This window comes from Tachypleus tridentatus, chromosome 8 (assembly GCF_004210375.1).
Source record: "Tachypleus tridentatus isolate NWPU-2018 chromosome 8, ASM421037v1, whole genome shotgun sequence".
In the NCBI taxonomy this organism is placed as follows: Eukaryota; Metazoa; Arthropoda; class Merostomata; order Xiphosura; family Limulidae; genus Tachypleus; species Tachypleus tridentatus.
In genome coordinates this window covers 124,207,524-124,232,083 of record NC_134832.1, presented here as the reverse complement: position 1 = coordinate 124,232,083, position 24,560 = coordinate 124,207,524, and the positions used below count along the sequence as shown (strand labels likewise).

Sequence of the window (24,560 nt, the reverse complement as noted above, 5' to 3'; positions counted from 1 at the left end):
GGGGGGGTGCGAATATTATTACTTAGTTTAGTTGTTGTTGTTTTTTATTGTAAAACTTACTTTATCACCTGTGTAAACAATTACCAAATTACGTCTAACATTCATTTTTTACAACTATTGTTTATAGTAGTAGTAATACTTCGAGTTCTACTTGGGAATTTGGCTTTTGAATAAAGACTGTTAATGTTGCTGTACTTCACTTTCAGTTCAGGAAGGCACAGTTTGAGCTGCATGTTAACTATTATTATTAATAATATAATACTTTTATTGATATTATAGAATTAACATGTTAGCTAAGTCGCATAACTTTACATAACATTTAAGGAGCAATAAGCCTGTTGGTACATTGAGGCTACTTCATTCATTAACTTAACCTAAACTATTTAAAAATTCAAAGGTATTCCTCATAATTTAAATATACATCAAGTATTAACTTAACGTCCTTTATATTTGTCACATTGAAAGTAACTCATGTTAAAGGCAAACCACCTTGTTAGAAAAGTAAAACTGTCTCAGTTGAAGAGGACTCCTACCCTGCCAAAATTATTTTGTGTCCACTTGTTTTATTATTTTCACCATTTAGTACAAACAGTACATGATGATTTGAGGGTTTAATGACCATGAGCCTCATGAAATTTGATTCTATATCACACTCTTGTGGCCCAAAGAACAGGTTATTTGTTACATTTGTGTAATAAGTAAAAGTTTATTGGTTTGAACTGGCTCTATCTTATATGTTTAAGGAGCAAGGAATGGTCAACCATCATTTTGCAATTGCAAATTTTAAATGTTTTTATTTTCTGGACAGATAGTTCTTATTTTGTATGTTTTTATTTATTAAGATAGATATTGCATTGTGTAAAAGTACTTCCCAATAATTGATTAGTTGAAACCCTTAGTGATGTATTTAAATTTATAAGATATCTTAAAAATACCTTACATTGCTTACTACTGCTTATGAAAGTCTCTTTATCAGTTTCAAAGCATATATTTTCTACAGTCATGCTTTAAAAGGTTGGCAATACGTGTACTAGAATGATCATTTGAGGATTACTGCCTGCAAGCTGTTGTCTTGTATGAAAACAGATGTTAAAAATCATTAAACTGTAGCAGGAAGGAAATGTTATGACAAATAAACTTATAGATAAATAACGTGCTTGAGCGATGCCGACTAGTTTCTATTCGCAAGGCTGTTTACAATTGGCTTATACTATTAAGATATATATCTGATTCCTTTATTTTGAATCTCTAAGAGCTAGTTCACTGTTGTTAGCATTTTGTTTTACGAGTTACTGGGAAAGTAGTTGTAGTTTATTATACTGTAATCTTTGTTTTGTAGGTGCTTTAGAAGTACACCTAACAGTAATGTATCACAGGTGAAAAACTGATACATTTTTTTTAATCAAATTTAATGACATTGTAACATCTTTGAAAAAGCTTATTCAATATAGCATTTTTTTTATCAATTGCTTAACAATATCATGTTTATTGCATTGGATTTTAATAACAGAGACAGACAAAATTTGATAAAGTTGACCTAATTAAAAAAAATTGAATGAAATGACAAATACATCTGAGTTTTTCAAACTTGCTCAAAAATGTTGCTTCTTGTTAAAATTTCAGTTCTTGCATCTGCCCAGTGACAGATTAGATTCAGAAAATGTAGCAGAGAGAGGAATCACTTTGTGATCTAAATTTGTGAAGAAGTAAACTTTGAAATTTTACTTTCTCTAAGGTTTTTCTGTATAATTACAATCTGTGCATATCAAATTCATATTGAGGTGCAGCGAAACTGAGAGATTTTAATAATTTTACTGTTTCTGGTTGGGATAGGCAAAATGAGACTAAACTATGGAATGGTCCCAGTATTATTGGAATGTCTGGTATTCCTATGCATTGCAGATTGAAAAACTTGAGATCTTTGCATTGTGTTATGCAAGGGAGTTGACACTCTTGGTCAATAGATTTGCAAATACAAAATGTACTTAGATGTTAGAGGTGTGTGAGTATGGGGATAGCAGGAATAATGGACATAAAAGAAACAATCAGATCATTGAATGGTTAGTCTATTATGGGATAAAAGTTGATTGACACATCAGAAATTAAAGAGAATTCTCTGTAATGTGCTTCCTACCATCCTGTTTGTCTTTCTTTACAAGAAACATTTCTCAAAACTGCTAATACTGTCTCCATTCGGCAGTTTTCTCTATACAGAAATGACAGGTTGTGTGATGGTTGAGTACATGGAGGGTGGCACTGTTGGTTGATCAACACGTGCCCACCCTGTCTTTGTCACTCAACACACCCTTGGAGGCTGTAGCCATCCGTGTTTCCTTGGATCATACCATCACTGTTTGTTCTCTGTACCTGTCCCCTGGAGAGACATATGATCAATCAGATCTTGATGCTCTCATTGAACAATTGCCATCTCCATTTCTAATCCTAGGGGATTTTAATGGACATCATCCCCTCTGGGAAGTGCTATTATTGATAGGAGGGGTCACTCTGTAGAGCGGATGCTCTCTGATCACAATCTTTCTCTTTTCAATACTGGTTCTTCCACTTACTTTCATGCACCTAGTCAGTCCTTTACCGCTATTGATCTCTCAGTTTGCTCCCCTTCATTATTCTCCCATTTTTCATGGAGGGTTGACAGTAATCCACTAGGCAGTGATCATTTTTCGCTCCTTTTGAGAGAGACTGGCCGTGGTTGATGCCACCCTACCCACGTGCCCCGGTGGAAGCTGGATCAGGCAGACTGGTCCACATTCACTGCTCTCGCAGAACTTGATCCTACCATCGTAAATCAGCCATCAATAGACGACTGTGTAGCAGCGGTAACTGACTGTATTACACATGCAGCTGCTCAATGTATTCCTAAAACCTCGACACGTTTTCCATGATATCCTCGTCTGTGGTGGAATCCTGCTTGCCTCTTAGCACGGAAGGCTCAAAAGCGGGCCTGGGATACTTTTCATAGATATCCCACACTTTCAAACCGGGTTGCTTTCCAACGGGTCCGTGCACATGCTAGGTGGGTAAGACATCAAAGCCAGAAGGAATCTTGGATTAAGTTCACAACCAGCATATCTTCTACCACCAGTTCCAAGATCATATGGGACAGGATTTGAAAGGTTAATGGGCACTACAATTCTGTCCCCCTCTCGATCTTACTCTCTGATGGTCAGGAGGTGACTGATGTTCGGAACATCGCTAACACTCTAGGTGAAAGCTTTTGCCGGGTATCTAGCACTTCTGCTTGTTCCTCCACCTTCCTGGCCATCTAGACTCGGGCAGAGCGATCACCTTTTTTCCTTTCGAACTGACTGTTTCTTTGACTATAATTGTCCCTTTACCCTTGTGGAACTAAAAATGGCTCTTCATACGTCTGTTGGACCTGATGATATTCATTATGACATGCTGCACCATCTATCTCCTGCTTCTCTTGATGTCCTTCTGATTGTTTTCAACCGGATCTGACAGGAGAATGTTTTTCCTGATGCCTGGCGCCAGGCTATTATTTTACCTTTCTCTAAGTCGGGGGAAAGATCCCAAGATTCCTTCAAACTACCATCCAATTGCTTTGACGAGCTGTCTCTGTAAGACATTAGAAAGGATGGTTAATGCTCGTCTTGTTTGGTTCCTTGAATCAAACAACCTCCTCTCGCCCACCCAGTGTGGGTTCCATCGACAGCACTCCACCACAGACCACCTAATTCGTCTTGAAACATCTTGAGAAGCCTTTCTCAACTGCCAACATCTTGTATCAATATTCTTTGACATAGAGAAGGCTTACGACACAACATGGAGGTATGGCATTTTGCGAGACCTCCATACATATGGGTTACATGGCCATCTACCCATGTTTATTAAAAAATTTTTAATGGACAGGAGATTCCAAGTTCGTGTGGGTTCAACACTTTCCCGTTCTTTTGTACAGGAACTTGGAGTCCCTCAAGGCTGTGTATTGAGTGTTACACACTTCAGTATAAAGATAAATGCCATCACTGAACAACTCCCTCTCACTGTTGCGAATGGGCTGTATGTCGACGACTTTCACATCTCACGTCAGTCGTCAAACATGAGATATATTGAGCGGCAACTACAAACCGCCCTCAATTGTGTATGGAAAAGTGGACTCTGGCGAACGGCCTTAATTTCTCTCTCTCCAAAACTGTATGCATGCACTTTTGCCGTCGACGGGGTATTCACCCTGATCCTGAACTTCATATTGGTGAAGTTTTGCTGCCAGTGGTCTCGGAGACCAAGTTCTTGGGGCATATCTTTGATCGTAAACTGACCTTTATACCACACTTAAAGCAGCTTCGGGTCAAATGCACAAGAGCACTGAACATCCTCCGTGTTCTCTCTTCTACCAGTTGGGGGGCAGATCGCTGTTCAATGTTAAAGGTATGTCATGCTCTTATTAGATCGAAACTCGATTATGGATCAATGGTCTATGGCTCTGCCAAACCTTTGGCCTTAAAGATGCTGGACCCCATTCATCATCAAGGACTTCGACTCTGCACTGGGGCTTTCCGTACCTCTCCAGTTCAAAGGATATACATTGAATCTCATGAACCTTCTCTACACCTTTGCCGTTTGCAACTATCTTTACAATATACTTCGAAACTTCATTCCTTACCAAAGCATCCCACCTGGAAATGTGTTTTCCTTCCTCGGTGGGCAGTACTTTTTTAGAACAGACGATCTGTCATTGCTCCGTTTGGCCTTCACATCTAGGCGCAATTGGATGAATTGCGTCTGTCCTTGGATAACATTGCAGATTCCACAGGTTGGCCCATCTCACCATGGCTTATTACAGCCCCCAAATGTGACCTTTCTTTCAGTCACCTAAAAAAGGGAGATACTCCAGATTGGAAGTACCGTCTTTTATTCAATGAATATCTTACAAACAATTATTCAGTTCCCATTTATACAGATGGTTCCAAATCAGGTAATTCAGTGGGCTCTGCTATGGGTCAGTAGTTGCACACAGAATCCCTTCTACAGCTTCTGTGTTCACTGCTGAACTGTATGTGATATCTCTTGCCCTGGATCATATTGCAGCTGAGCAGTACTCCAACTGCACTATTTATACTGATTCGCTTAGTTCTATACTTGCCTTGGAATCTCTACACGTTAGTTCACATCCTATTCTCGCTGATATTCGAAACTGACTGGCCCATTTCTCATTAGCAGCTACTTCAATCCAGTTTTTCTGGATACCAGGCCATGTTGGTATTCGCGGGAACGAGCTTGCAGACATGGCAGCTAAATATGTCTGCCTCAGCACCATCACTCCTATGCCTATTCTGTACATGGACTATGGTGTTGTCTTCAAGGCTTGGCTCCGTGCCAGCTGGCAGTCCACTTGGAGTGAGCAACGTGACAACAAACTTTTTCAAATCAAATCCAAAATTGGACTTTGGCCATCTAGCTTCCGTAAAGTTCAGAAGGAGGAAGTTGTTCTCAATAGGCTACGCATTGGTCACAGTTTTTTAACTCATCATTTTCTTTTATCTGGAACTGATGCACCAATGTGTAGTTTGTGTAACACTCAAATCACTATCAGCCACGTTTTACTTTCTTGCCATTGTTACAATTCTCAACGACGGCAATATTTTAAACGTTTTTTTCCCAGGGTCAGTCTGTAACATTGGACAGAGTTATTGGTGATGGGGACTCTGTCCACCTTGATAATGTTTTTAATTTTTTAATGGCCATTAATCTTTTAAATCTCATTTAAGTGTTAAATATTTATTCATTACACCTTTTTAATTGTGGTTCCCTTTTTACAGTTTCATTCTCTCTAGTTCCATTTGACATTGGACAATGGCCAGAACATTAAATAACTCAACACCAGGACTGGAAATGCCAACTTCAGGTGACTAACGGTACTGTTTGAACTATCCGTTTGAACTACTCGTTAGTCGTCCTGGCAAGTTGTTATTATACTTTTGCTGCATATCATTTCACACTTTTACTACTTAACTTTTTAGTACTGGCCATATTGACTCATAACCTGGAACCAGGATTGGAAAGACCAACTTCAGGTGACTGACGGTGGTTTTTATACTTACCTGTTAGTCTTCCTGGCGGGTTATGATCATTACCATTCTGCTACAGGTAGTTCTTTACAACTTTGTTGACCGGATGTCAACATTGGTTTTTACGCCATTTTCTGTTTTAATTGCCATTTTGCTTTTATCTTCAATTACTTTTACAAATTTTACTCCATTTACTTGACTTTATCTTTTTACTGGACATTTGGCTACTCATTGTTACAATTTTGCTATGTATCTTTTAAAACTTCTATTCTTTTACATTTTGATAATAGCTGCTATGACACATAACCCGGAACCAGGACTGGAAAGGCTAACTTCAGGTGATTGACAGTGGTTCTTGAACTTACCTGTTAGTCTTCCTGGCGGGTTATGATCATTACCATTTTGCTAGAGTAAATATTTTACAACTTTGAAGACTGGATGTCACCATTGGGTTTTACACCATTTTCTGTTTTAATTGCTGTTTTGTTTTTACCTTCATTTACTTTTACAAATTTTACTCCATTTACTTGACTTTATCTTTTTACTGGACATTTGGCTACTCATTGTTACAATTTTGCTATGTCTCATTTAAAACTTCTATTCTTTTACATTTTGATACTGGTTGCTATGACACATAACCCGGAACCAGGACTGGAAAGACCAACTTCAGGTGACTGACAGTGGTTCTTGAACTTACCTGTTAGTCTTCCTGGCGGGTTATGATCATTACCTTTTTGCTAGAGTAAATACCTTACAACTTTTTATACTCTGCCTTCTATCTTAACATTGTAGACTAGGTGTCAACATTGGTTTTATACTTTTTTGTTTTACCTTCATTTCCATTTATGTTGATTACTACATTTACTTATTATTATTTTTATTTATTTATTTTTTTACATTTTTACCGAATGTCTGGCGCAGATAGCCTCACTGCTTTGTGCCATAAAACACTAAATCAATCAATTCTCTGTAATGTAAGCTAAAGATGCATGATATCTAGATATGAATAAACAATTTGGTTTCATTGAAGCATTATTGTTTTGTTATTCTTTAAGATAGAATGATGAACATAATGAAATACTACAAATTAAAAGATGGAAGTTACTTTGGATTGTTATGTGAGAATAAATTCAACAATCATGGCTAGTAATCCTAGCTATAATACTTATGTGTTACTCAGTTTCTTTTGAAGCTTAAATGCACAGAATGAAAAATCAGCATCAGGAGATGAGCAAACATTCATTGAAAAGGTTTGTTGTTTCTTTTTTTCAAAAGATATTTTTATTACTAAACATTTCTATCACTTTTGAATTGATATATACTTTGTAAATTTTATGTTACAATGGCTGCAATTTAAAACATTATTATTAATTTTGTTGTAACCAAAAATAAGTAACCAGGTGCAATAAAAAGAATGCATCATTATGTGACTCTGTAACTTATGAAATAATGATGCTAGTATTAAGGTATGAAAAATTAAGAAGCTTATTAAAGACAAGTTTTGTGACATTACATACTAGTAAGAGTGTCTGGTCATGATTTTGTAAACAAAAATCTAAATTACTCTTCAAATAAAACTCGGATACAAAAAATAAACATTTCTAGCAACAAAATTACAAACTGTTGATAGTAATAATAATGAACCAGATAGAAAGAAAAAACAGAAGGAAAAACATAATTCATAAGATTATTTACTGTAACAATATTGGACATTTCATGACAAATAACATTTTCACTTGGGTACTTGCAATAATATCTTTTAATAAATACCTTGCCCATGTCCTCTCATCCTCATCAGACTGATTTCAGATTTTAAGGCTGTTGAGTGTCTTGCTAGACTGGGAGATTATGTGCAACTTGACAAAACTTCTTAACATTTATTTTACATAATTAATCATGAACCTGGTATCTGAATATCACCATTAGGGTAACCTTATGTTTGTATCTTAGTTGAAAAAAGATCTTTCATAAATTTGATTAAGAGGCATATAAGCTAGCATTTAAAGCAAATAAAAATGTATCTGAACCCAAAAAGAGAAGTAAAAATAAATGGTACAATCATAATTACAAATAAAGTAGAAATTGCCACCTTGCAAGTTTTAAAAAGACAATACAGATTTTCTTAATCTGTTACTTTTATGTAATGTTTTATGTCATCTAGCCTCTTTCAATGACATTTTTTTAATTATAGGGTTGTACAATTTATTTTACCATTTATTTTATAACAACTAACCTGGAAGCTATAATGTTTGCCAAGATATACCTTGTTCAAAAACATATTTTTCTGGGCATAATAATAACTACTGTTCCTTTGTCACAGTATTTTACTCTAATTTGTGTTTACCTCAGCAACAGTTGTTTTTATTTACTTGAAACATTATATTGTGTTTCATTGAGGAGTATTCTGGTGATCATATAATTGACAACTCTTCTGTATTGCTAAAACATTATGAAAGATTGCTAAATAAATAATAAACTGTTTGAAATTATTTGATTCCTTTTCTCTCATATTTTCCTTTTATTTTGTCATTTATTTTGTATACTATGTCAGTGTGTCTCAATCACTGGCTAACAGACCAGTATTGGCTTACCACCCAAACATAGAACAAAAACTGACAGAACATTCATATCTAAATCCTAATGGTTTTTCATTGTACCTGCATTTTAGAGAGATGACAAGCCAGACCCTACTACTGAGAAGGCTAAGGAATTTTTATTTAATGTGTCCTACTGTTATTTTCATATGTTCTGATTTTTCTGCTATTTCCATATCACTTTAGTCATTAGTTAGATTTTCTCTCCTTATTTGTATGATGTCTACCAATTCAAGCTTTTAGTGGTATATTTATAACCTTGTCACAAATTTAAATGAACATTGACTATTGTTCCAGACTGCTAAATACTTTACACAGCAGTTTATGTATTGCTCTTAGCCCTTAAAGTAATTAAAGACATACAAATTATATGGCCATAACAGTTGGAAAAACAAAAAAATATATTACTTAATTATTTACCAGTGCTATCTCCATTGTAAATATTAATTCATTCAGTACAAGGAAATGCAGCTCATAAAATAACATTATCATCATTGAATATTTTATTTATGCATTTCTATACATATTTGTTATGTGTTTCATTGCAAAGTCCATACTACTTGAAGAAAAGAAGGAATATTTGTTTATAACATACATGTGTCAATAAATATTTTAATAAAAAAAATTGAGAGAATTAAATGGAGCAGCACCAAAATTGAAAAAAAAACAACAATAATTTATTTCTATTTAGTGCTCAAAAACAAATTGGGACAAACATTTCACCAAATTCTATGATTTGATGAAAAATAACTTGAGGCCCAGTCTTTTCTTCTATTTCCCGTCTGTCACTGGTTGATACTATCTCCTGGGAATTCCACCTTTTACAAAGGCTAAAATTTAAATCCATTGTTGGATTTAATATGATTATTAGACCCATAAACAGTTTAATTTTTGTTATGTTCCAATTCACCATTTAACAGCATGTAGCAAATACAAAATTACTGGTTTTTAGATGAAATAATTTGTTGTTTTTTTTCCCACATGACACAGTTTTAGTAGGAGTGAGGGAAATATCAAACATTCAAACAAAATTTTATCTGAATTACTTTGAACTAGAAACTGCTATAATATGTAATAAAGGTACCATATTTTTATGATGTTAAACTTAGATATAAGAAGTCCCTCACTGCAAATTTGTCTAGTGGAATATAATATTTATTTTTTAATACAACATAAGCACAAAAATATCACTTGGATAATAAAACGAATAAGTTATAATAAAACATAAAACTGGTCAGTGATTGTCAAAATATAAAAGTGTGAAAACAGGGCATGGTGTTATATAGCTTGGGGGTATGTATGCACATAAGCTGTGATAACAGTGGATATGTTAATTTTATGAAGGTGTGAGATATGAATATACTGTGTATTTCTATATTCGTTTACTGTTATAATAGTGATTCATCATATGTGCAAGTTTCATATAACGTAGATGAGAACAGTGCCAGATCAAGACAATCGTAGGGCCTAGGCACCTTCTGTTTGTAGGCCCTACTAGCTGTATAAGCTAAATCAGAGATTAACATTCAAGGAAAATTTTCATAGACCCATAGTTTTTGTAGGCCCTAGGTACTGTACCTATTTTGCCTAAAATAATCTGACTCTAGGTGAGAAAGCCATTAAGTTGATCTTGTTTTTTGTCATTATTCCTCTACTGTTGTCAAAATAAGTAATACATGTTACCATCGATGGAGAATGTTGCTTAATGTGACCTTGTGTAAGAATATTGACAGCACTATGCTTTAGACTGTTGTCCAGGTGATATCTGGAAATTACAGCCCATGTTGGAACATGTTTGAATATAGATTTAGCAGATTGGTAGATGATCCTAACCTAAACGGACATCAAGTTAAAGTGTGTATCTGGTGTTTGTAAGTACAGTGTAACTACACATACATTATGTAGTTGTTTTACATTTTATAAAAGATTGTTAATTTTGTTTTATATTTTCATCCAATCTCATTAACATAGATTTAGTTAAATAAGTTTAGTAATACTCTGTGACTAATGTCTTGATTGAATCTACTGATTTAGCAGACCAGTTAAACAGCTCAAACTCTTATTCTGTTTCACCTGGATATCCTACAGAGAAGATTGGTAGGGGAGAATTTAGATGATGTTAGAGCAAGATATCATTACTGTGGAAATTGATATTAGCTGCTAAAGTTGTGTTGTTTTTTTGTTCCCAAACTTGTGTGATTTAAGTTTAAAAAGACTTCATAATTAGGAAATGGTATTTTTCATGACTAAAAGGACTGACGACCGAGGTGAGGAGTTGGCCAACGATGGAAGAAAGTTGTTGGGTCTACAAGAAGCCCTAACCTGGACATAGACCAGGGCAAATAGGGGAAGTCCATAACTTCAATCTTGTCCCAACTTATGAACCAAATGGAAGAGCTGGAGCACCCAGCATTATCATTTGAATTTTTTCTGTGAGGATTGATATCTTTGCAAAGGAAAAACAAGTAAGGATTGGCATGTCTTGCTGGCACATGGTGAGTCTGAGACTGGTTAGGTTGTGTGTACTTAACTCTCAGATTAATTCTTCCCTTGAGGTAGATTCTTGTAGATGGTGAGGGGACCTCCCAGAAAAGGTCCTGTACTTTTAGTTTATCTCCTCTGGAATCTGAACACATTTATTGTGCACGGCAACCCGTGAAGGGGAGGAGAGGATCTTGGTGATTGAGGGGTTCAACCCTAACACACTACTTTGGCCTTGACTTCCTGTAGATGGGCAGCCTTGGAATGGCCCCCAAGGGTCATTTTGCTGGTCTACTTGGGCTAGGGTCAACCAAATACCAGTGGTTAACAGGTGTTGTGGACAATGTATCTGATGCAGGTGTTCAGGCATAGTGTTTATGCAATCCTGGCATTACTGCAGTGTCTTTGTTTTGCATTGTAATACATTCCCTCATAGGACTTCATGGTGGGTGGGGTCAAGGGGTACTGAAATTTATTGCCTTAATTATGGATACCTCCATTCATGAAAAAATAAATAAAAATGAAAAACTTCAAAAAAAAACAACAACAATAGAATATCAGAAAACAACCACACATGGACAACTCTGTTGTACAGTCACCATAACAATCAAATTCTGTACCTTGATTTCTAATTACTATTCCTTATTTGAGAAATCTTTAGGGCAGATGCCTCTTTTTTTCTTATTCAGAAGGGATTAGAAGTGCTTGCTGACTTCTACAAGTCAGTAAAGAAGTTACACTGAGACATTTTGATGGAAACATCTTCACCACAACATACCAAACTCCTCTTGAAATTGAAGGCCATTGGGAATATACCCATTGAGATTACTCCCCATGAAACTTTGAATTATTCTGGAGGAGCTCCAGTTGAAAGGATTTAAATAACATTCCTGAGTTGAAGATCCTTGTTGATTTTACCAGATAAGGTGTTTCTGCATTGCTCCAAATCTCCACTCACAAAGACAGAATTATAACGCTTACTAATGTTCTGATATTGATGTTTATGTCACTACATCCTCCTGCCACAGTCAAAGCAAGTTGTCTGAACAGTAAGTTACTGCTTTACATTCTGAACCCTGTTGGATGTTTTCAGTGTCAGCAGATTGGTCACTTGAAGACATGCTCATTGTGGTGGCAAAGACCATGATGTCTACAATTGCAAATTGGAACCACATTGTGTTAACTGCAGTGGTTCACACCCATCTTACTCTATTTTTTGCCCTAAGTGGGTGGAGGAGAAAGAGGTGTAATGCTTCAAGACTATAAGCAATAGCTCCTACCCAGAGGCTTGGAAATTATTGTTTCCCCACTCAATCTCAGACATATGCTACTGCACTCTGTTCCACTGCCACGGTGGTGGTGCAGACAGATCTCTTGGTGCCCAAGCAGAGTCATTTGCAAAACATCTTAAGAGTCTTTTGCCCTTCATGGTTAAAAAGAGTTGAATCCATTGATCCATGGAGGTTGATAGACCTCTGTCCAATAAAGTAAAAAAAAAAAACATGGTTGAAAATAGAAAGGCTTCTTGCCCCATTCTCCTACATGTAAATAAAAATGACTGCTTTGATACAGTGGAACTGTTATGGTATTTCTTTGAATATAGATGGCATTAAGGATTTGATTGATTCTTACCATCCTGTGTGTGTCTCCTTAAAGCAAACATTTCTGAAATCTACTGATGCAGTCACCCTTCAGCAGTTTTCTTTTACAGAAATGACAGGTTGTGTGATGAAAAAGTGCATGGAGGGGTGGCACTGCTGTTCGATTAGCATGTGCCTACCTTGTTTTTGCCACTCAGTATACCCTTGAAGGCTGTAACTATTCATGTTTCCATGGTCATACCATCACTATTTGTTTTCCTTTCTGTTGTGGTTCAATGGTTGCACACAGAATCTACTCTACAGGTTCTGTGTTCACTGCTGAATTGTATGCCATTTCTCTTGCCCTGGATCACATAGAAGCTATGCAGGACTCGAACTGTACTATTTATACCAACCCACTTAGCTCTCTACTGGCCCATTTTTCTCTATCATCTACTTCTATCCAGACAAAGTTTGTATTCATGGGAACAAGCTAGCTGACTTTGCAGTTAAGTCTGTCTGTTCTGGTACTACCCCAACTGTACCTGTTCCACATATGGACTACAGTTTTATATTCAAGGCTCAGCTCTGCACCAGTTGGTAGTTGACTTGGAGTGAGCAATATGAAAAAAGCTTTACCAGATCAAACCTTCTGTTGCTCTTTCCTTATCAGCAAGTAAGACCGTGAGTCCAGATCAAGTGGATGTCTGTAAATCATAAAGTACAGTGCTGAGATGAGTAAAATTCATGGTAGAGCTTGAGATCTGGTAGTGGTAGTGACTAAGTTGCCATCCTGAATCAAGATCCTACCATTCTTCAGCTTGCTGGGACTCAGAGCTCCTCATATGATGCTCAAATAGTGTTAAGGACATTTTGGCTAGATGATGATCAGAAAGTTGGAATGGAGAGTTTCTGGCCAGAAAGTAGATTACTCAAACAACATTCAAAAGCAGAAAAGGAAGACTGACTATTTCCTGAAACATTTCAAGCCAGTAACTTCTTGGTTTACCTGAACTGTGAATCTGGTTATTCGATGTCTGGTCCTTATTCTAAATGGTCCAGCCTTAAACCCCCTAGAACATTTGGATGAAGAGCAGCTTTTAGACTGTAAAACAGTTGTAATTAGAGATTCAACCAAATGGGAAAACAAAACAATCTGTTGAATTCAACAGAAGAGAGGCACTGCTAAAAGCCAAATGCATCAACTGTCTGTTCTATATGCGTGTCAAAGTTTATTCTACAATGGGCTCAGCAGATCACAAGGATATCTGGTAGACACTTTTGTGGAAGGGATATTGATTGAGACCATGTGGCATCACCTAGGTGTGAGAGACCTTTTCACCTTTACAAAGGGAGTTTCTGTCATGATGGGCCCAGCATGGCCAGGTGGCTAGGGCATTTTACTTGCAATCTGAGGGTCAGAGGGTTGCCTCCTCTTCACACTAAGCATACTTGCCATTTTAGCCATAGGTGTGTCTTAATGTGACATTCAATCCCATTATTTTTTGTTGATAAAAGAGTTGGCAGTGGGTAGTGGGTCTTACACTGCTAAATTAAGGAAAGCGAGCACAGATTGCCTTGGATAGAGTTGTGTGAAATTACAAACAAGTCTATCATGATGTGATAAGAAGTAGTAACTTTGAATCACTCATAAAAGAAGTCTATAGCAGTAGCTACAGTGACTGTACTTCAGAAAGACTATTATACCCAAGTTCTCACATCATACTAGATTCAAACCCAGCTGAGGAGTAACCACACATTCTGGTGTGATCATATGTGATCATACTGGTATATAGTAAATGGGCAGGGCTTTCTCATTCTTCTCATGGTGTATGTGTTACAACTCATGTTGCTGAAGTCTTCATCTGGATGTTATTCTGTAAGGGAGGAGTGAAGTACATTTTTTGTCTCCAGAATATTGTGTCACTTTTAAGTAAATTGACCATATCTTGCCAAATAGTAAGGTAAACGTGTCTATTTGTTTTGACTAGTGGTACAACAGGTTCATGAGAGCTAACAGAATGAACTGAATAGTGCAACTGCAGTTCTATAAAATTAAAGAAACCCAAATGAGATCTAGTTTATAACCAAGCTGGTACAGGAGTGGCTGGAACATTAGTAGATATTGCAAATATAACATATGCACTGAGAAATACTACCATTAGGGCCTATCTACATTAACTTAATTCTGGCAAACAGAGGTAAAGTATATGTGGATGGAGAAGGACTCCCACTATTCTTAAGAGCGTTTGCTTGCAAAAAGAAGGCCCGGGATGGCCAGGTCGGTTAAGGCATTCGACTCAGATTCCGAGGGTCACGGGTTTGAATCCCCGTTACATCAAACATGCTCATTCTTTCAGCCGTGGAGGTGTTATAATGTTAGTCAATCCCACTATTTGTTGGTAAAAGAGTAACCCAAGAGTTGGTGGTGGATAGTGATGACTAGCTGCCTTCCCTCTAGTCTTACACTGCTAAGTCAGGGATGGCTAGCGCAGATAGCCCTTGAATAGCTTTGCACGAAAGTAAAACAAAAACAAGCTTACAAAAAGAAGTCATAGCATTCCCATGTACATAAATGGTGTTATCTTGCTTACTGTGTACAATGTCTAGTATGTCAGTGCTGTATAATATGGTTATTGACCCACATGTAAAGTGTTTTGTTCTGTATCCAGAAACCAAGAAACATTATTTTGGACAGGTTTCTGTTTGGGGGGCATGAATACATAGTGTTGTTTTGCATTTATAGACAATCAGTTATCCATCTGCAAACTGGAATAGTTATTAGCTTGGTGAGTGAAGAGGTAAAATTAATTAACAGTAGGGTTGCATCCTTCACATCATTATCTCAAAATGTATACTTGGATGGGAACGAACTATGGTATCACTAGTTGAGGATTATAAAGACAGCTTAGAATCAATGCTGTAGCAGCAGTTCAGTGACTAGTTAGCAAAATATGGTAATATATTTATTGAATCAGATGTCTGATTGGATCAAATTCAAGGCACAATATTACCTAGATAAAGGATATGTATGTCTGTTTAATCATCTGAGCTTCAGGCTTACCTGGAACTCTAGAAAGGTCATCAACACTGAAAAGAGTGGATGTTAAAAGGCAAAATCACCCTTTCAGCTGTGGGGATGTTATAATGTCACAGTCAATCCCACTATTCGTTAGTAAAAGAGTAGCCCAAGAATTGGTGGTGGGTGGTGATGACTAGCTGCCTTCCCTCTAGTCTTACACTGCTAAACTTAAACAGTTTCATTAAATAATTCCATTATTATAAGTATTGCTGTCTTATAGGAACTGGCAAATCTGTTGCTGACATGTAAATGCTAGGGCTCTGGCTAAAATAAATTTCAGGGACTGAAATGCTTGTTTGCATTCCTCATTCCATATAAAGTGTTTCTTCTCCAATAAAGAGGCAATCATATAACATATGCACTGAGAAATACAACCACTAGGGCCTATTTACATTAACTTAACTCTGGCAAACAGAGGCAAAGTAGATGTGGATGGAGAGGAACTCCCACTATTCTTAAGAGCATTTGCTTACAAAAAAAAGGCCAGGTGGGTTAAAGCATTTGACTCAGATTCCGAGGGTCACGGGTTTGAATCCCCGTTACACCAAACATTCTCACCCTTTCACGTGCAACTAAAATTGGATGATTAGTAAAATTTGCTTAAACCAATTAATTGACAAGTTCAGTTACATTCAACAAATCAAACATGCTCAACACTAGCCATAGTTGTGAAGTATGCTCATTACTCTCAAGAGGTTAACAGAACAGATACTGAAAGTATTGCAGTGTGAGAGTTGCCTGTTTTATGTCAGTAACACCTTGTTGTTTTTTATGTAGAGATGAGTAAATAAGTCAATTACCATTCTGTTTGAATGAGGATTCATGTGGCAGCATTTGACTCAAGACACTCAGTACTTGTATGAATAGTGTACAACATGGTCCACCTGGAAGAAAGGTTAATTTGAACAATATGCCACCAAATAACTGTTCTAATCTTCAGTGGCGATTGTTAAAAATGTGGAAACCAACATTAATGCCTTTTCATCAGTATGAACAGAGGAATGTTTGGATGCATTGGAAGTGGTTGGCTGGTTCATTACTTTAGATACTGGCAAGTCATATTGGATGACAGGGTAGACTCAAGATTACTTTTAAAATGAGTTGGTTTGTATGAGATTTGTATCATGATGGTTGACTTGTGAGGTATGCTCATTACTCTCAAGAGGTTAACAGAACAGATACTGGAAGTACTGCAGTGTGAGAGTTGCCTGTTTCATGTCAGTAACACCTTGTTGTTTTTTATGTAGAGTTGAATAAATAAGTCAATTACCTATTGATAGTGATCATATCAGTTAGCATCACAAAATAACTAGTTGATCAAAATTAAGATTAAAGCAATTAGTGTCACAAAAATAATCAACCAATCAAAATTAGAGTTTCCAATTGTAACTACCAAAGTTTTGTAGTTATTTTTTGTTTGCTTTCAAGCACAAAGTAACATGAATTTTTCATATACTGTGCACACAAATATCAAAATCTAAGTGTTAGTGTTTTAATTTGTTGCTATTTTATGCTTTGGTGACTTAATGTTTGATTTGTTGAATGTAACTGAACTTGTCTATTAATTGGTTTAAGCAAATTTTACTAATCATCCAATTTTAGTTGCACGTCTGAGTCTATGGCTGAGAATTTATAATTGTATTCAAATTGATAAAAAAAAGACAGGTTTTAAACTTAAATCTGGAAAATGTGCACTCATACAAACAGGAGAAGAATTTCTTGATCATAATGTGGTTAGAGTAGTTTCCATGGGTTCTGCTAAAATAGTGGGGATTCATAATTGGAGTCAACTGTGAACAAACAAGAAGTCTCTTGTATCATATTGTCATTGGTTTGTGGCCATCTTTTCCAAGGTTGCCTCATCTTTATTGGAGAAGAAACACTTTAGATGGAGTGAAGAATGCAAACAAGCTTTTCAGTCCCTGAAATTTATTTTAACCAAACCCCTAGCATTTACATGTCAGCGACAGACTTGTCAGTTCCTATTGGACACCAATACTTATGATAATGAAATTATACCAGTGTTACAGCAGTTGAAGGATATGGTAGAGTATGAAATTGTCCACACTAATCTTTTGCTTATAGCTCTTAAATGCAGATACTACAAGAAAGTACAGTATCTTGGCATCTTTGTAAAAACTTCCTAATAAATAGAGAGATAGTAGAAAATACAGTACTTTAGAAACCTTGAAAGGACAATAGCACATTGTTTAATAGTTTTGCAGGAATGTGATTTTGTCATACGTTGCCAGTCAGACCCACAGCACAAAAATTTGGATGATTGTCTCACTTTATGAAAAGAATCCTTTCTGTTTTTGAATTTTCAAATCCTATACATTGTGTAGGAGCTGAGACCAGTTCACATATAACAACAATAGGGAATTCCATTAGTAATCAAATGATGCATTATTGTGTGTAGCAGTTAAATGTGTTAAAATTAGCTTCTTTAATTTTATTCCCTTAACTGTAGTGTTTTTACCAACTTTTTATTCCTCTAGTGGATACCTGCCACTGTAAATGCTCTGGAAGCTATGGTAACAGCAGCTAAAGAATTCATGAAGCAAGGCAAAACATATTTACCTGTAATTGAGGGATGTGGCAGTGATGAATGTAACCTATGACAAGTACAGGAAGGAGTACTATATTGTTGTTATTAACTCCTGGAGAATGGTTTCAGTGTCTGTTTTACAACTAAAGGTTTTCCAGAGCTGTTGAGGCAACAGATTCTCCAGACTTTGCATGACACAAAGACTTGAAAACATCAAGGTGTTACCCTTGCTTGTGCTAATGTTTGACATTGATTCATGTGGCAGCATTTGACTCAAGACACTCAGTACTTGTATGAATACTGTACAACATGGTCCACCTAGAAGAAAGGTTAATTTTGAACAACATATGTCACCAAATAACTGTTAGTTTTATTCTTAGACATGGATATTGCTGGTCCTCTCTCATAGGTAGAAAAAGGTAATCTATACATACTCATGGTTATTGATTATTTTACAAAGTGGATTGAGGCTTATCCACTGGCTGATAAATCATCCACCAGTAGGAATGTGACACATCTCTTTGCACAAATGTTTCCTCTACATTCACATGTAAATTTTCTGAGCCTTTTCTTTAGTACAGTCATGCAAAGACAAGTTTATTTTTTTCTGAGACTTGTTGAGGTAAAATACCCCAAAAACTTTATATTTTCAACATGAATGATTTTTCTGCAGAAGTTAAGATCATGACAGCCACCATCAGGTATGTGGTTGAGTCCATGTTACTACCTGGATCCTCTTCTTCCATTCTTTCCACACATTTACCTTTATAGAAGTTTAAAGCTGAAGAAGATGAAGTAAAGCAGTTTTTTCCACCCAATCCTTCTCCACCTAATGAATATCTCTCAAGTTTTCCCACCTGCCTTACTTATACTTTTTGCCCTTGGTTTTCTTTCTTCACCTCAACCAGTCAATTATTTCGGATTTTAATTTTCTCCTATTGTTTTATACCGTCTTCTCTGCCTTATCAGGTAACACATAGAAGTTATCATTTAGATAGCTTATTTCTCTGTAACACGTAACTCAAAGGACTTATGTACAAACATCTTTTGTTGCTTCTGAACATATCTGCATGCAATGTTTTTAGATCTACTTCATTACTTCTTAATTTGTATCACATATAAAATAATGTTTAGTCATAGTTCATCCCTCTTTCACATGTGCACGTAGAAGTTGTTGATTGCTCATATTAGTTACTTGTTTCTTGTAATGTAAACATAGAAGTTATAATTTCATTCTGGTTGATTACTCCTTAATTACTTCTTCACATATGTGCACAGAATATAGTGTTTGGTATTAGTTAATTATACTTTCCTCTGTGCACATAACTGTGATTTTTTTTTTATTCTTAACTGTTCACCTAGAATGGGGGTCAGCAACCCTTCATAGAGGAAGAGCCTAAAAAAAGTGGTTATTATATGATGGGGAATTGGTAGGTTTTCAGATTTACATGACCAAACATGGGTTCGTTTCCCCTTGATGGACACAGGAAATAGCCCAAGATCCACACAATCTTCTTAAAAAGTCACAGGTTGCTGACTACTAACCTAGAAGATAATTGTTAGTTTTGGTTAATAATTCCTTGCCATGTACATATTTTATTCTAATTTTGTTTGTATAGAAGATAATGTTTTGATTTATTTCATTACTCCTTAAGTAACTCACTAGAGAAAATATGTAGACAGTTAATTCTTATGTCCCACTTGTCATATAATGAATGTTTGATCATGATTCATTGCTACTTTCAGTATACACATAACGATTTAGATATAAATGGTTATTTTTTCTTTAACATGTACATTTAGATCTTAATGCTTCACTGTAGCTCATTACTTTTTAAAATTTACACTTAATAAATAATACTTTGATCTCTGTCCTTCCTCTTTGTCATGTTATACTTAGACATTCATGTTTAGTACTATTTCATTACTTCTTACCATAGCAGATAATATTTCAGTATTGTTTATTTTTCCTTAACTTGCAGTGCTTTAATTATAATTTGTAATTTCATTTATTGCTCTTAATTCACTTACTGATTAATATTTTGTCATAGGTCTTCACTCCTTGAAAAGTCATGTTAATGATATTTTATGGCTCATTACACAATCTAGATGTTTCATCCTATTTCATTACTTCATAACATATCCACATGCAATTTGATGATAAGGCTTAGACATTCATTTACTCCATAATATATCACACATAGTGAGTGTTTAGTTGTGGCTACATGCTCTGTAGCACATACTCATAGTGGGTAACATTAAGTCTTTCCTTACTACTTAACATACGCCTATAGATGATAATGTTCAGATGTAATTCTAGGCCTATTTCAGGCACATGAGTTTCATAACCTGTCATTGCTAGCTGTCTTCTTTACATGACTTCATCCTACCCATAGATTTGTTCTTCCTTTTGTTGCCTTGCCACACCCCTCATTCCTAACATTTCTCTATTCTGGTCTCCTATGCCTCGTTCCTCAGCCCTGACTCTCTGTGATCTCAGTTTGGAATAGTCCCATCTTTTTTTTTTTTTATTATGAATATTGTTTTCTCTCTCTTCTTTAGGCTCTTACGTGGTTCCTTTGGAGGCCCTTCATAGGCATTCTCAACCTTATTTCTATTACTCCATCTCCTTGGATTGCAGCCCTAGCATCCCATTCCCAACATTCCATCCCTTCTAATCCACCCTTGGACATTGCTCTTTCCTTTAGATATGACGTCCCTTTATCTTTGCATGTTTGATTTGTTTGATCCACCTCCCTTATTATTTAACTGTCTCTTTGCCCCATTCTTGTTACTCGTGTCTACTTCTGTGTGCCAATGTATGAAGTGTACTTATCGCCTTTGTTTTATTGTGTTTGTTCCATTTCACTTCATTACATTATAACATATTTTTTTTCTGTCATGAGACGTTTCTTCCATGAGCTACATATTTCTTCTATCTCAGTTTTTCTGCCAACCTTTCATTCACTTTTGATCTTGCTCAGTGTCACAGAATAATTTCTTCTCTATTTCCTATTTTCATTCATTTTTTTCTTATCCTCTGCACCCACCTTACTTGTTACCTCATTGGATTATCAACACAGATCTCTATACTCTTCCCCTGGTTGCTGTTGAACTTCTAACAGATGTTTCTGCTCTCTCTAGATACATTAGTCCTCTTTCTACTTGCCATTTCCCCTCAGTGTGAGTTCCTGTATGTAGTGAGGGGATCTCTCAGAGAAGGTTCTGTTGTTTCAGTTTACCTCCTCTGGGATCTAAACATCCACCCACGTTGCCATGCGTGGTGACCCATGAAGAGGAGGAGAGGATCCTGGTGGTTGAGGGTTCCAACCCCAGCACACAACTTTGGCCTTGAATTCTTGTAGACGGGCAGCCTTGGGTTAGTCGACTAGACCACTTTGGCTAGAATCAACCAGTTACAAATGTTGGATGTTCTCAATGGGTGTTGAGGATATTGTATCTGATGCTGTTTGGGTATATTGCTCACAAAACTGGTGTTGCTGCAGTGTCCTTGTTTAGCACTTTAGCGTGATTTCTCATAGGGCTTCATGGTGGATGGGGTCAGTGGGCACTGAAACATTCTTTCTTTATTATAGATCCCCCTAATTAAATTATAAAAAGTGAAAAACAGACCATAGGTAAACGACCACATCTTGAAGATTCTGAACATCAATCATCAACACCTGTGCCTCATTTTTTTACATCACACTCTTTATCAGACAAATCTACAAGGTAAATGTCTCCCTTTTCTATTCAGAAGGGACTACAGGTACAGGCTGGCTCTCTTAAATCAGTCAAAAACTTTGTTCTGATGCCATATTGATGGAAACATCCACTCCTAAACACTGAACTTCTCTTGTATTTGAAGGCCATTAGGGATATATCCGCTGAAGTTATTGCCCATGCTACTTTGAATTTGTCATGAGGAGTTATTGTTGAGAGGTATATCTCCACTTGCAAAGATAGAATTATGATGCTGACCAATGTCCTAGTTTTGATGTTTACATCACCATGTCCTCCTGCCACCATCAAGGCAGGTTCTCTTAATTGCAAGGTATGGCCATATATTCCAAACCCTTTCAGATGTTTCCAACGTCAGAGGTTCAGTCACTTAAAGACATGATGTTGCAGTTCCTTGATGTGTGCTCATTGCAGTGGCAAGAGGTACAGGAAAAAGAGGTACAGCATTTGAAAACAATTCACAACATTTCTTACCCCATGGCTAGAAAGTTATTGTCCACCAATCCATCTCGGACATATGCTGCTGCACTTTGTTCCACTGCTACAGTGTGAGTGCAGAGAGATCTCTCCATACTTTCAAAAGAATTATTCTCAAACCATGTAAAAAAGTCTTTTGCTCTCCATGATTAAGAAAGTTGATGAACCAATCAACACTCATCTCTGTCCCTACTGTTCCTTCCAGCTCATACATGCAGAATGATCATTAGTTCATGCCCTCAGTCATTGGAATTTTCATCCAATGACAAAGACCTGCCCAATCGATCCAGGGCAGGATCCATGGAGGTTGATATACCCTCCTCGAATAAAGAAAAAGACATGGTCAAAAGCAAAAGGTCTCTCCAAGCAGTTCACCTATATATAAGTAAAAATGGACACTTTGATACACTGGGACTGTCGAGGTTTACATTCTAATCTGGATGATTGATTTTTACCATCCTGTGTGTCTTTCCTTACAGGAAACATTTATTGTTTAATTAACAGGATGCTTAATGCTCATCTTTTTTGGCTCCTGAATCAAACAACCTCCCCTTGCCTGCCCAATGTGGATTCCTACAACAGCACTTCACCATGGACCACCTGATTTGACTTAAAATGTCGATCAGAGAAGCCTTTCTCAAGCGACATCTTGTGTCAGTATTCTTTGACCTTGATAAAGCTTATGATACTTCATGGAGGTATGGCATTTTGCAAGACATCCACTTATATGAGCTGCATAGCCATTTTCCCATTTTTATTAAAAAAATGTTAATGGGCAGGCAATTCTAAGTATGTGTGGTTTCAACACTTTCCCATTCTTTCCTACAGGAACTTAGAGTTCCTCAGGGCTGTGTCTTGACTATCACACTTTTCAATATATAGATTAATGCCATAACTTGACAACTCCCTTTTTACTGTTGTAAATGGGCTCCATGTTGACAACTTCCACATCTCATGTCATTCATCAAACATGAGGTTTATTGAGCAGCAGCTGCAGACTGTGTCAACCATTTATTGAAGTAAACCACAGCTAATGTTCAAAACTTTTCTCTTTTTAAAACCGTTTTCATGCACTTTTGCTGCCAATGGGGTATTCACTCTGTGTAAGTGAAGTTGTGCTTCCTGTGGTCCCAGAGGCAAAATTCTTGGGACTTATCTTTGACTGTAAGCTGACCTTTATACCACACATCAAGCAGCTATGAGTCAAATGTACAAGAACACTGAACATCCTGCGAGTCCTCTCTTCCACCTCTTGGGACCAGATCAATGTTCTATACTAGAGATATGTTGTGTTCTCATTCATTCAAAACTGAACTATGGCTCTGCCAGGACCTTGTCCTTGAAGATGCTTGATTCTATTCATCACCAGGGGCTTCAGCTCTGCACAGAGACTTTCTGCACTTCACCAGTCCAAAATGTTTACACACAGCCTCATGATTCTCCACTACACCTCAGCAGTTTGAAGCTATCTTTACTTTATGCTTAAGAACTTAGATCCATACTACAGCATCCTACCTGGAGTTGTTTTCTTTACTCGGAGGGCCATACTTTTTTCAGAACAGACAATCTGCCATTGTTCCTTTTGGCTTTCATATCCAGGCTCAGTTGGATGAATTGGGTCTGTCTTTAGATGACATTGCTGTATCTACTGGTCAGCCCATTTCACCATGGCTTATTGCCATCCAAATGTGACCTCTCTCTGAATCACCTGAGAAAAGTGGATACTTCGAATTGGAAATACCATTTTTTATTTGCTGAACATTTTTTGAACCATCCTTCCATTCTCATTTATGCGGATGGTTCGAAATCAGGTGACTCTGTGGGCTCTGCCATGGTTTATTATGGTTCGCTGGTTACGCACGGAATCCACTTTACAGTTTCTGTGTTCACTGCTGAATTGCATGCCATTTCTCTTGCCCTGGATTACATAGAAGCTTAGCAGTACTTGAATTATACTATTTATACTGATTCTCTTAACTCTATAATGGCCCTGAAATCACTTCATGC

The 24,560-nt window shown here is 36.7% G+C and overlaps 1 protein-coding gene across 1 annotated transcript in view; it reads left to right on the top strand.

Annotated features, from left to right (window-relative positions):
• LOC143223403 (putative phosphatidate phosphatase) overlaps positions 1–24,560 on the top strand; it is a 38,413-nt gene that overhangs the window by 355 nt on the left and 13,498 nt on the right. The window lies entirely within an intron of this gene.